The sequence below is a fragment of the Herpailurus yagouaroundi genome, unplaced genomic scaffold, assembly GCF_014898765.1.
Source record: "Herpailurus yagouaroundi ecotype Mexico unplaced genomic scaffold, PumYag 186, whole genome shotgun sequence".
Classification (NCBI taxonomy): Eukaryota; Metazoa; Chordata; class Mammalia; order Carnivora; family Felidae; genus Herpailurus; species Herpailurus yagouaroundi.
The window spans coordinates 29477448-29490306 of NW_024412417.1; the positions used below are offsets into that span (position 1 = coordinate 29477448).

The 12859-nt window shown below is 45.4% G+C and overlaps 1 protein-coding gene across 5 annotated transcripts in view; it reads left to right on the forward strand.

Annotated features, from left to right (window-relative positions):
* Positions 1 to 9518: 9518 nt before the first annotated feature.
* Positions 9519 to 12859, forward strand: part of COL14A1 (collagen type XIV alpha 1 chain) — a 213341-nt gene continuing 210000 nt past the window's right edge. For 3 of the 5 annotated variants that reach the window (XM_040494326.1, XM_040494322.1, XM_040494325.1), the window contains exon 1: positions 9682 to 9848. The gene's annotated coding sequence lies outside the window, so the exon portion shown is untranslated. Of the gene's footprint in view, positions 9625 to 9681; positions 9849 to 10129; positions 10240 to 12859 lie in introns of those variants that run through there. The other 2 variants (XM_040494323.1, XM_040494324.1) reach the window with 2 other exon arrangements.

Sequence of the window (12859 nt, forward strand, 5' to 3'; positions counted from 1 at the left end):
GAATAAATAAATAAACTTTAAAAAATGGATACCTTATTTTAAAAAAAGCAAGGTTTTCAGGTAAGGGAAGCAAATGAGAAAGACACATCTGGATGCTGAATGGTCTTGGTAGTTAAATCCAACCATATCACTCATATGTTTAAGACTCCCCTTCTCACGCAGAGTAAAAACCCAAAGCCTTTGCCTGTGGGCTTTATGCTATGTGGACCCAGCAGCCTCTCTGATCTCATCCCTCAACCATGTCTATCTTTCTTACTCCTCTCCTCTCTCAGAGGCATCCTGCCAGTCCCTCCAACCTCACAGGCTTTGCACTTTTGCTTTTCTCTGCCCTCCAGCTAGTTCCACAGTGGGCTCCCTGCCTCCATTCAGTCTCTGCTCAAATGCTCTGTGCTGGGGCTCATCCCTGAGCCTCCATCTAAAAGGGCAGCTTTTGTCCATTTCCATCCCCATCTTTTTAATTTAAAAAAAATATATATATCAATTTGTTTGAGAGAGAGGAGGGGCAGAGAGAGAGTGAGAGAGAGAATCTCAAGCAGGTTCCATGCTATCAGCACACAGCCGGATGCCGGGCTTGATCTCATGAACTGTAAGACCATGACCTGAGCCAAAATCAAGAGCTGGATGCTTAACTGACTGGGCCACCCGGACGCCTCTCCACCCCTGTCCTATTCTTCTTCCTAGCACTTACCAATGACAATATGTTATATATTTATTGGTTTATGTGTTTTCTGTCTCTCCCCATCAAGGGTAAGTTCTAAGAAGCAGGCACTTCTTTTCTTTACTCTGTATCCCCAATACCTTGAATATTGCCTGGAAGGTCACAGGTGATGAATAAGTATTTACTGATTAAATGAATATATAAATAAGTGGATGGCTCCTGAAGTTTCTGTCACCCACCCTCTTAGTCAGACAGTCACCATGTGCTATGCATATGGATTTAGGTGGATGACTTAAAACTGATGATAGCCATATGGGAAGAATTGAGGAGGCATAATTGATTAATTTCATTCAATGCAATGTAGTAAACCCTTATCAAGCCCCTATTAAGACTAAGGCCCTATGTTGTTGTTGATATTAGCACATCTGCTTCTCCACAGAGGCCTTGTAATTGATAGTTTTTACACAGGAAGAATCAAAGCAAAAAGACTTCCTCAACCAGTTGGAACCCTGCTTCTGATTCCTGTTGAAATAACTTACACTGACAAGTCTTTGTTGAATCCCTACTATAAGCAAAGTGAGAGGCTTTGGGTTATCCCAAAGACTGATGCACTTCACAGTGGTGTCAGTCTTTAAGGTTTAAACCTTAGCAAACCTAGTACTCAGGAAAAAGAATTTGGTCCAGCAATACAGCACACGATTCTAGACTTTTGCAGGGCTGCATTACCCTGAATGCTCCTAGCAGTGCAAATATTAAAGCAATTACAATTCTATTAGGGTCTTGCTCCCACACTGCTCACTGAAGTGAATTTTTGACCAAGACAAAAGTACGTATTACAAATTACAAAAAGTACATATTACAAATTAGTAAAAAATATATATTTTTTCTAATTATTGTCTGAACATTTAGGACTAATTTTTTGTGCAAATAGGTATAGAGTTTATTTCTGGCATATTTTATCTATATAATTTTCTAATAGTAAATTTTAAATGCACACATATATATTAAGACCTCATTGTACAAAAAGATGGAATAAAAAGAGTGGATTATACAAAGAGGTATCTGGTGCAGTTAATATCAGCTAGCAGTGAGGAACTTACTAGGTGCCTGACACACTTCTTAGGTTTTTCATGGATTAATTAAGTTGGATAGATTAATTCATTTAATAGTTACAATATATCCATGAGGTACATACCCTTACTGTTCCTGTTTTAGAAATTAGGAAATGGGAACAAAGAGTTTCAGTAACTTATCCAAGGTTACTAGTGGTGCCAGAACTCTGCTAGAATCCATGCTTTTTTATATTGCCCTATTTTATTGTCTCCCAGAAAGCAGACATTCTACCTGGGCAGGTAAGAAAGAAATATATTAAATAGCACACAGAGTTGACAGCAATAGAAGAGCTCTCTTAAAGTAAGTTTTTTTTTTTTTTGCAAAAATATACAATAATTACAATAATAGTTTAAAGGAGGGAAAGGTTAGTTCTGCTTGGAATGGAGTTGATTAAAAGTCAGAAATGGCTTCTTCATTATACCAGCAATGCTAGAAGCAAGAAATAAGGGAGAAACGTCTTCAAAATTTTGAAGGGAAATTACTTCTAAGCTAAAATTCGATGCATAGCCAAACTAGTAATGAAATTTAAAAGTAAATACAAACAAAATCTCAAAAGTCTCTCTTCCCTCCTCATGTACCCATGTTATGATACCACTAGAGGATGTCCTTCTTCAAAATGATAGAGTAAAATTAGCTCTAGGAAGATGTGCAACATGGAAAGCAGTATATTCAGCATAGGAGAGAAATAAAGAGAACGCCCAGGATAATACTTGGGCTTCATGTGCATAGGGCAGCCATTCAGATCGAAATAGCATGATTCAAGAGACAAGCTATCATCACCATGCCTGCTGCTGCTGAACCATCTTTTAACCTGGAGAAAACTCCTGGAGGATGTAATCAACCAAAACAAGAAAATATACTTGAAGAAGACATGATTTCCAGAAAATCAGGAAGCCAATCTTGGAGAAAGACCAAGGGAATTCCAAGTAGTTAAGCAAAGGCCAGGATGACACTGAACAGCAGGTCTAAAGAGAAATCTGCCTGGAGAAGGAGGGATGTTTAAATTTTTTTCTTACCTAATATATGTGGCTTTATGAAACTGTACTAAGATGTTATTGGAAATAGTTGGAAAGATCAGCAAAAAAGCAAAAAGAAAATGTAGCAGATGAAAATCAAGGCAATAATTAACTCCTGGAAAAACTAAAAGTAAAAAGGGAAAATAATCATAATGCATTATGATGATTTTATATGAATAATATTTGCAAAGCATATGAATGGAAACACTGAATACGGATTTAATCAAAAAATGTAATCTACCCATATTGGAAAGATAGAGGAAAAGAGAGGATGGAAGCCTAGAAGACTACACCCTCTTCTACCATAATAGGAAACATAAGAATGATGCTTAAAATTGATTAATAAACATATAGCAGTACATGTGTTTTATCTAGAAATATGGAGATTTGAAAATGTCAGAAAAAAACTGCTAAGAGTTAAAAGTGACTACTTCTGGAGAGCAAGACAATATTTTAAAATAAGCTATTAGTATTATTTGAGTTTTTAAATTACATGTATGAATTACTTTACCAAAATAATAATTTAAATAATTAAAATTGTCCCTTTGAGTCTTCTCAAATATTTGGTATCCAAAAGACTCTCAGTAAAGTCTTTTCTTATTATTATGGTGTTACTATTATTGGAAAGAGTCGTGGCTTATTGTCAGATGATACTAAATCTAGTAATATCTGCCACTGACTCTTTCTGCGGATTTGGACAGTGGATTTGATTCACTGGACCTCAGTTTCTTCATTCGTAAAGGGGAGGGGTTAGCACACATATATAATCCCTTAGGCTTGATCCAACCCTATTATGCCATGAATAGAACCTTTTATGCAGCACGCATACATTGACAGGGTGCTGTCACCCATGAAAAACTTGGCTGCTTTTAAAGTCCTGACTTTGATCTGGGCCATGGAGATGAGAAGAGGAGGAATGTCTTAATCACTGGTTCAGGAATATGAAAGGTGATTGTGTGGAGCTGGGGGGACTCCAGCCCCACAAAGGACAGAGTAAGACAGTATGATTTTAACCTTTGGAATGATTCTTGCCTTGCAGATCTGATGTATTAAAATAGGATGAGATACTTGAATGTACTTCATAAAGCAAAAAGCCTATATATGCATAGGAGGTATCACCAGTATTGCTTGGAAAAGGGTCAGTGCACTCTGGTGGGGAAAAGCTCTGGTCTAGGAGTTAAGACATTTAGGAATTCTAGTGTTGACTTTGCTATTAGTCCTCTAGGGAAGGTTGGATGTGCTCTCTTCTTTGTCTCAGCTTCAGGGTTGGTAAAATGAAGATTGACTCCATTGGAGTTCTTTAGTTAGCAGAAAAAAAAAAAAAGCAGATTTAGAAAAAGTGGGGTAGCTCACAGAACTGAACAAGAACTTCAGGAAGTACAGAAACCAAAGATATTCTGGAGTTCTGTGCTGATATTTAAAAAATTGAACAACAGGGGCGCCTGGGTGGCGCAGTCGGTTAAGCGTCCGACTTCAGCCAGGTCACGATCTCGCGGTCCATGAGTTCGAGCCCCGCGTCAGGCTCTGGGCTGATGGCTCGGAGCCTGGAGCCTGTTTCCGATTCTGTGTCTCCCTCTCTCTCTGCCCCTCCCCCGTTCATGCTCTGTCTCTCTCTGTCCCAAAAATAAATAAACGTGGAAAAAAAATTAAAAAAAAAATTGAACAACAATATGGCGCAGGCACAGCCCAGTCTGAAGGGGTGCCAGTGGCCACACTTGAGCAGAGACCCAGGGGCCCTTAGCTGATGTAGGGTGTTTTATCCCTTCCTTTTGGGCTGCTATAACAATATGCCATGGACTGCACAGCCAATAAACAACGGAAATTTATTTCTTACAGTTCTGGACACCGGAAGTCTGAGCTCAGGGTGCCAGTACGGTGGGATGAAGGTCCCCTTCTGGGTTGCAGACTTCTCCTTGTAACCTCACATGGTGGAAAAGGCTAGGGATTCCCCTAGAGCATTTTTTAGAAGAGTGCAAATCCCATTCATGAGGGTTCCAGACTCATGATTTAAGCAACTTTCAAAGGCTCCATCTCTTAATACCACTACATTTGGGGGTTAGGATTTCAACATGTGAATTTTGAGGAGACACAAACCTTCAGACAATAGTATAAGGGTTAATTCTACTGTTGTTGGATCAAAGGGAGACCTGGGATAATGGTCCCGGGAAAGGGATGGTGAAGAAGACATTCAGGGGTGAGGGAAGGCAGTTATCTACTAATTGCGATGGAAGTATTTCAATATTTTGGCAACAGGCACAGCTGTATCGGTGAGTTTCTACTGGATGTTAGAACTATGTCTAGGTGTATTTGTTAGTACCTCAGGCCTCACTGCTAGGATGATTTGAGATAAAAATTTAGTAAACACTTTTTTTCTGCCCTGTGTCCCACCACTTTCTACTCACATTTTAGGGACAGAGCATCTGATTGGCCTAGTTTAGAGTTTATGCCCACACTTGGCTAGGGGAGACTAGAGAACTCTGCATGACAGCCCATCACAACTACATCCAATGGAGTAGAAGCAATTTCCTGAAAAGAACTTAGAGCTCTGTTACTCTAGGGTGAGATGCTATATTGATGGCAGGGATATCCATCAATTAGAAGGTACATCAGCCCTTGACTATGGGGCAGGATGGTGAAGGTTCCCTGCTGTGCAGGTTAATTCTCTCTTACTAGCTGTGCTGATGCAAGATCATGACAAACACTGGGAGTCTCAAGAGCAGGGATGGGATAGTCAGCATGGAAAGGGGGAATATGGGAGCAGGGGCGTGGGCCATGGGTATGGCTTGAAGGCATGGTGTATTGTCAGCTGGTGCCTGCCTACTGGCTGAGGGTGAACCCTCTGTTAACAAAAGAAGGGTAAATGGATGCTAGGCTGAGGAAAAAAAATCATAGCTGCCTGTTACCGGGGGGTTGGAGAAGAATTGCAAATAACTCATGAAGCTGGAAACTGTGGTTTGCTACAGAGTGTATGAGAAAATACATGGTGGTATTTTGGGTTTTCATAGTGACTAGGTGAAGAGGAGAGTGCTACTGGAAATTGGTGATGGAGTCAGAAATAATTAATATCCTGCCATGATGGGGGCAGTCATGCTGTCCTACCAAAATGCCAATAGCACTTCTGTTGAGAAACATCGCAAGGAGAATTTTCTGGAAGGGGCTGCTGAAGAGGGTATAGCCATATGCAGTGGGCAGAAGAGGGACAGTCCTGGTTTGGGTGATACAGCTACCATTTATCACTATCATGGATAGGTCCGTAAACCCATGTGTCCTTTAATCCACATGGCCGTGCCCTGAGATGCAATTAATGACTCCCTTCTTATACACAAGGAGTTAGGCTCAGAGAGGCAAAATAACTTCACCAAAGTGACACAAGCAAGAGACAGAGGCCCTTCAATTCAAGTTTGGATGCACAGTCTTCTTGTAAGTTTTCAGGTGATTGGCGGGAGAAGGGAAACAGTGTGTGTGGGGTCCTTAGGGAGAAACAACGTCACAGTCATGTCAAGCTCAGGATGAGAGTCTAAGAAGAGTTGCTGAGTCCTGAAATCAATTACTGTGGGAAGCTGACGTTTTTTGGATATCGTTGGGAAGGCCCAGATGTTCACATGTTCATTCAGATATAGTTTTTTCTAGATTGAGGGAGGAGACCATCTAGTCTTGTTTCTATGATTCTGTTCTCAGTACTCTACCAGGTTCTGAGGGATGACCTTAAGATAAATGTTGAATAAACACCCCTTTGAAGGGGCTGGAAATTTACACACAACTGCAACCTAATGGACAGCTGATTAAAACCAGTCATTCTGATTCAACATTAACTGAAATTTGTTTACATTCAAAGCGAAATGCCACAAGTCAAAAGTTAAAGAGATGAAGGTAGGATGAGTTAAACTTTTAAAAAATAACCTTTTGTACCATTACAAAATCAATGTTCATTATTGTATAGGATTTTTACCAAATAGTATGCTCCTCTATTTGCTGCATATGGATTCTTGTGCACATATTTCACATTTAAAAATCATTTCTACTTTTCTATAGTTTTATCCTAAATACTTTTTTCTCCCTCTGCCTAAAACTTTGTGCTAACATGCCACTACCTCTCCCAGTGGAATTGCAGGAGAAGCTGATTTTACACTAGTCGTCTACATCTTGGTAAAAATGAAAGACATGAGTAGATTTTTTAATGTTTATTTATTTTTGAGAGAGAGAGAGAGAGAGAGAGAGAATGTGTGTGTGTGTGTGTGTTTGTGTATGTGTGTGTGCGTGAGTGGGGGAGGGGCAGAGAGAGGTAGGGGGCAAAGGATGCTAAGTAGGCTCTGCACTGACAGCAGCGAGCCCAATGTGGGGCTCCAACTCAGGAGTAGTGAGATCATGACCTGAGCCGAAGTGGGACGCTCAACCAACTGAGCCCCCCAGGCACCCCAACATGAATAGATTTTATTTAAAAACAGAAATATCATACAATCATGATCCCAAGGCTCTTGAGTTTGAACCAAGCATCGGGCTTTGTGCTGACAGCTCAGAGCCTGGAGCCTGCTTCAGATTCTGGGTGTCCCTCTCTCTCTGCACCTCCCCTGCTCACGCTCCGTCTCTGTCTCTCTCAAAAATGAACAAACATAAAAAAAATATCATACAATCCAGTAATTCCACCACTGGGTATTTACCCAAAGAAAATAAAAACACGAATTCAAAAAGATATGTGTACCCCTACGTTTACTGCAGCATTATTTACAAAAGCCAAATTATAGAAGCAAATTAAGTGTCTACTGATAGATGAATGGATGAAGAAAGTGTCACACACACACACACACACACACACACACACACACACACACTGGAATATTACTCAGCTGTAAACAAGAACGAGATCCTGCCATTGTGACAATATGGATGGACTGAGAGGGTATTATACTAAGTGAAATAAGTCAGAGAAAGACAAATGCCATATGATTTCACTTATGTGTGGAATTTGAAAAACAAAATGAAGCAGAAACAGGTCCATAAACACAGAGAACAAATTGTTGGTTGCCAGAGTGGAGGGGGTAGAGGGATGGGCAAAATGGGTGAAGGGGAGTGGGGAATAGCGGTTTCCAGGTATGGAATGAATAAGTCCCAGGGATGAAAGGCACGGCATAGGAAATATAGTCAATGATACTGTAATCGCATTGCATGGTGACAGATGGTAGCGACACCTGGGGTGAGCTTAGCATAAGCTAAAACACTATGTTGTACACCTGAAACTAATGTAATATTGTGAGTCAGCTATACTTAAATTTTACAAAAGAGATTTTATTAGTGAAAAGAGGGAACCGGCACTTGCATGGGGAGGTGGGGCAGAGGAGCAGCCAAAGTGGTAGCTGTCTCCAGGAGTCAATTTTGCATTTCAGGAATTCTGGTCTCTTCAAGGCAAGGTGGACGGCTATCTTTGCAGTTCCCGCCCTCTCCCAAACCCCCAGGCGGAACCACCAGGTGGCGCTCGCACCCTTGCAGTCTATCTGGAGCGCTCGGACGCGGTCGGCCTCCTTCAAAGTTGCACCCCTGCCTGACCCCCGAGAGATGAAGCCCAGTTTGCAAAACCGCGCCTCGCTTGGGCCCCGCCCTGTGGCAGAGCCAAGGCCAATTTGAAAAGGGACCAATGGAGGCAGAGCGTCGGTGCGCAGGACCAGCGAGGAAGTTCGGAGCACTGACAAGGAGATAAAACAGCACGCAAAATCGGGGAAAGGGGAGTTGGTGGCTGACAGCGGTTGGGCCGGTTAGAATGTCCAAGGGACCTCCCTCTAAAGGTTTCAAACGCCCCTCTTTCTGTATTCTCAGCTGGGCTTGTGGGAAGCAGGTTAAGAAGACCGCTTGCCCTTTCTCTTCTATCATGAGCCGTTAGCTGTTTTCCAACGTGAGAGAGCTTTTTCCTGCACAAATGAGTTCTTGCTAAATTGTTTCTGTAACTCCCTCCCCAACGTTTGTGTGCACACAAGCTGGAATGTAAAGAACGCCGAAGGGGACTTGTGCGCGGTTCAAAAATGGGTAACGATGATGACTTTTTTAGGGGGCCCAGAGGGTGACTGCGCAGCCCCAGTCCCTTGACACTGGACACGGGGTCTTCATATCTCAGGGTAGAGACCCTCACAGGGTGGCCTGCATGCATCAGAACCACCAGGGCGTTTGAGAAATGCAGAGTCCCGGCCTCAGCCCAGACCTGTTGGAACAGGATCTTTGCGAGAGGGAATCTGCAGTTCGGGAAGTTGCAGCTGTGGACACTGCCGACATTCGTCCTCATACGCCTACAAAAACATCCATTTCAACACCCTCAGATGATTCTGCACGTCACAATTTGAACGTCGCTGCGTTGGCAGCCCCCGGTTCGGACAAGGAAGCGAGAAGAGGGGAGGAAGAGTACCTTCCGCGCTCAGTGGGTGCGCGCTCCCAAGCTCAAAGTCCTTGACGCGGGAAGACAAGCCGGGTTTGGGGGACGGGTAGTGGGCGCACAGTAGCTGAGTCCTGGAGGGGGTGCCACACCTCGCAAAGCGGCCGCAGGGCCTGGCTCAGCAGCCCCACACTAGCCACGGTCCGAGGGGGCTCACGACACCCGCCTGCGGCGCGCACCTGGGGCCGCAGCCAGGTCAGGGGCGGCGCAGGGGAGGCGCGCGGGCGGGCTCCTCTAGTGGGGAGGGGGTGGGGAGAGGAGGAGGAGATAAGGTAGGGGGCGTTTGAGACTTAGGCCTGCCTCCCACCTCCCCAACCTCCGCCCCCGCGGCCACCTTCCGCTCTATAATTGGCCGCCCGTTGGCCTTCCTTTCCTCTTATCTGATCCTGGGCGCCTGGCAGGAGGGAAGCGCCGGAGAGGAGGTAGCTCCGGGTTGCCGAGTGGGAGCTGGAGTGGGAGAGGGAGAGGGAGAGGGGGAGAGGGAATAGGGAAGAGGGAAAGGGAGAGCGAGAGGCTAATTAAAAGGGGCACAAGGCGGGAAGCGAGTGAGAGCAGTGCGCCGCCAAGAACCAACTCTCGGCGGAACTTGGATCCTACCTAGACATCGAGAGGTCCCCAACCTGGGCTAGAACATTCCCCTGCACAGGTCAGTTCTAATGTTTTTCTGCCCTACTTCGGGTCGGCCTTGAAAAATCTATTTGTGAGGAAGGAAAAGTGGAGAGAGAGGGTGAGCCACCTGCAGACGCAGCGCAATTCCATGGACCTTATCAGAGCGGGCTCCCCGGATGGCCGGGGACCTCTGGGGTGGGATGGGCTGGTGCACCCAGATGCCTCCTAGTGGGGTTCGCTGGGCAGGGAGTTTGGAGGTGCTACGTGCTGCGAATGCAAAGCCAGTGTGATGCCTTGTGTTGCTCCCGGGAACTTTGCCCTGTACGTGGGTGCCTTGAGCGCGCGGCGGCAAGAAGAGGTTTTGGCTTGGAGACACGGGCAATTCCAGCATTTCCAAGTGGAAGCGGCTTAGTCAAGGCGACAGTCTGGTGAGAAAGGGGTTTAGGAATTTGTCTTGGAGGGCTGTATATAAATAGACAGCACGCTCTTTTTATTTAGATTGTATTTGGGGGCTCTTGGAAGAGCAGTTGATAGAGGTCATGGGAGACCAAATTTACCCAGCCACAGATCAGCGCTGGGGTCAGGCGCTAGACGCAAAGAGGAGCAAAAAGAGCGCATAGATGGAGGACGTTGGCGGTAGCTGCTCTTCTGTGTCTGCGCCAGGAAACCCGGATGCTGCGGGCTTTTTTCTCGCCCGAGGTTGCGGCTTTGACACGCACCGCCAGGCTGTGGTGTCGGAGGGTCTTCTCCGCCCTGCCTTTTCCGCCCCTCATCTCCTCCAGGTTTATCCTTCTGCACCCCTTCCCTGCTTGAAGCCTCCGGGTACGCACGCTGCCCCCGGGCAGGGATGCATCCAGGAGAGCTGGGCTTTGGCGTGCAGCGCGCACCGGCAGGGCAGGGTTAGGGAAGGGCCAGGAGGGACCAGCGTGGGGCCACAGGAGTGCCTTCTGTCCTAGGCGAGTCTGGACGCCGCCCGCAAGTCCAGGACTAGAGGCACTCGGACTGTAGTAGTGGGTTCTTGGGTCCTCTGTGTGAAGCACGCCCTTGTGGCACACGAGCTCAGGGTTGACTGGGGGTCTCCCTTCCTACGTAGGCCCAGGCTTTGGACTTGTCTTTAGGAAAGATGCTCAAATGGAGCCCGTGTGCAGCTCTCACCGGGGGCCAGGATTTCCCCCCTGAAAATTGCTTCTGGAGCTGCTACTGAAAGCCTCATTCCCTCTGGAAGTTTTGGACTCCCTTTTGGAAGTTTTAGAGAGTCTGCTGGGCAGAGGCTGAAGGGGGAGGAACAGGGAGAGGGAGGAGCAGAGAAAGATAATGGGATAAGACTTGGTGGCAAAAATGCAAACAGATGTTCCTGAAACTCCCCTTTAAAGACTTTGGGGCCCCTCACCTAGGAAGGGCTTAGGAGGGCACTTCCTAGTTTCAGCCCGTGACAAAGGGGTTGCATTCAAATCCAGCAAGCAGACTCGTGCTGGGTGCCATTAGGAAAATTGGTGTTCTGTTTCTGATAAGGTGGTCCAGTTGTGCACACAGAGAACTCACTGGTAAATTTAGAATGAGTGAATGAAGGAGTGACTGAATGAAGGGATAACATTTGGACTTTTGCTTATTCCAAAAGAGCAGCTTGGATGGATTTGCTCTGAATCTGGCCCTAATGGCTTGGCTACTGTAATAGGCTTCAGGATTTTTTTTTTTTTAAACAGCTTTATTGAGATATTAATTCTTATACTATACAAGTATACAATTCCATGGTTTTTATATTCAGAGAGTATATTCACAGAGTGGTGCAGCCATCCCCACAATCAATTTTAGAACATTTTTATCATACTTATCATATTCCATACTTCTTAGCAGTAACTTCCCATTTCTTCTCAATCTGACCATCCCCCACCCCTCAGCCCCTGGCAACCACTGACCTATACTTTCTGTTGACATTTCATGTAAATGGAGGCATACGATATGCACGTGGTCCTTGTGACTGGCTTCTTTCACCTGGCAAAATGTTTTCAAGGTTTATCCATGTACAATATACACACTCACTAAACACTGGGCATCTCTGCTTCTGCCTGGAGAGCCCTGTGCCAGGATGGACCTGAGCCTCCACTGCAGCCCTGGCCTCCTGGGGGTCCCTTCGGAAGGACGGGAGCCACACTGGTGAGGCCTCTCCGTAAATCCCCGAGAAGGCTTTCTTGGAACCCATCAGAATTCCTGGAACAATTTTGGGCAGGTCCCAGGCTTCAGGATTGATGGGAGGAGCCCCTTGGCCCTTTTCCTGCTGCTAACGGTCCAGCTGAGGATTTCGGAGAACTCTTGGGGCCTTCCACGTGCGCGTCTGGGTTTTCCGGATCAGCCAGGGCTGCCGGAAGAATGGGCTGAGCAAAGTGGTACGACTTAAGGGGCACTAGGTCAAGCCCCGGCCCACACACCAAAAAAAAAAAATTCCTTGGGGTGTGTGCCCTTTGGCTCTTAAATACTTCCTAATGTCACCTAGTAAAGCACAAAAATCTTTTGCCCGTTTTAAGCTGACAGACAATTTTAGCAGTTATGTGACTCCAGAGCCACATTTGCCGTCATTTTTATCCAAACTCAGCCAAATGACTGCCGTTTTCCTGGCCTGTTGTGTGTAACCCAAGATTCCTTTAAAGGACAAAGGCCTTCCTGGATTGCCACAGGCTGAGGTGGTATTATTTGAGTCCCGCTGAGCTAACAAATGATCTGAGATGAGGACAGTTTATATAGAACAAGGTTGTTGTTAAATGAGACACTAGCTGGTGCCCCCAAGGTACAGAGGAGACAGCTGGAGTCCGGGGTGGGGAGTGGAGAGCTTAAAGGAAAATGACAAAAACAAACTTCCTCCTTGGCAGTTTTGCCCTTGATAGTGCTGGGTGTCGGGAAAACAATCTCTTCTTGCTTCTTCTATAACTAAATACAAAGTGGCAGGGATCCAGTTACTCTTCTGTATACAATAAGCCTTGAGTGGAGACCAACCTGTTCCAGCAGAGGTGGTGAGTGTGTGTGTGTGTGTGTGTGTGTGTGTGTGTGTGTGTG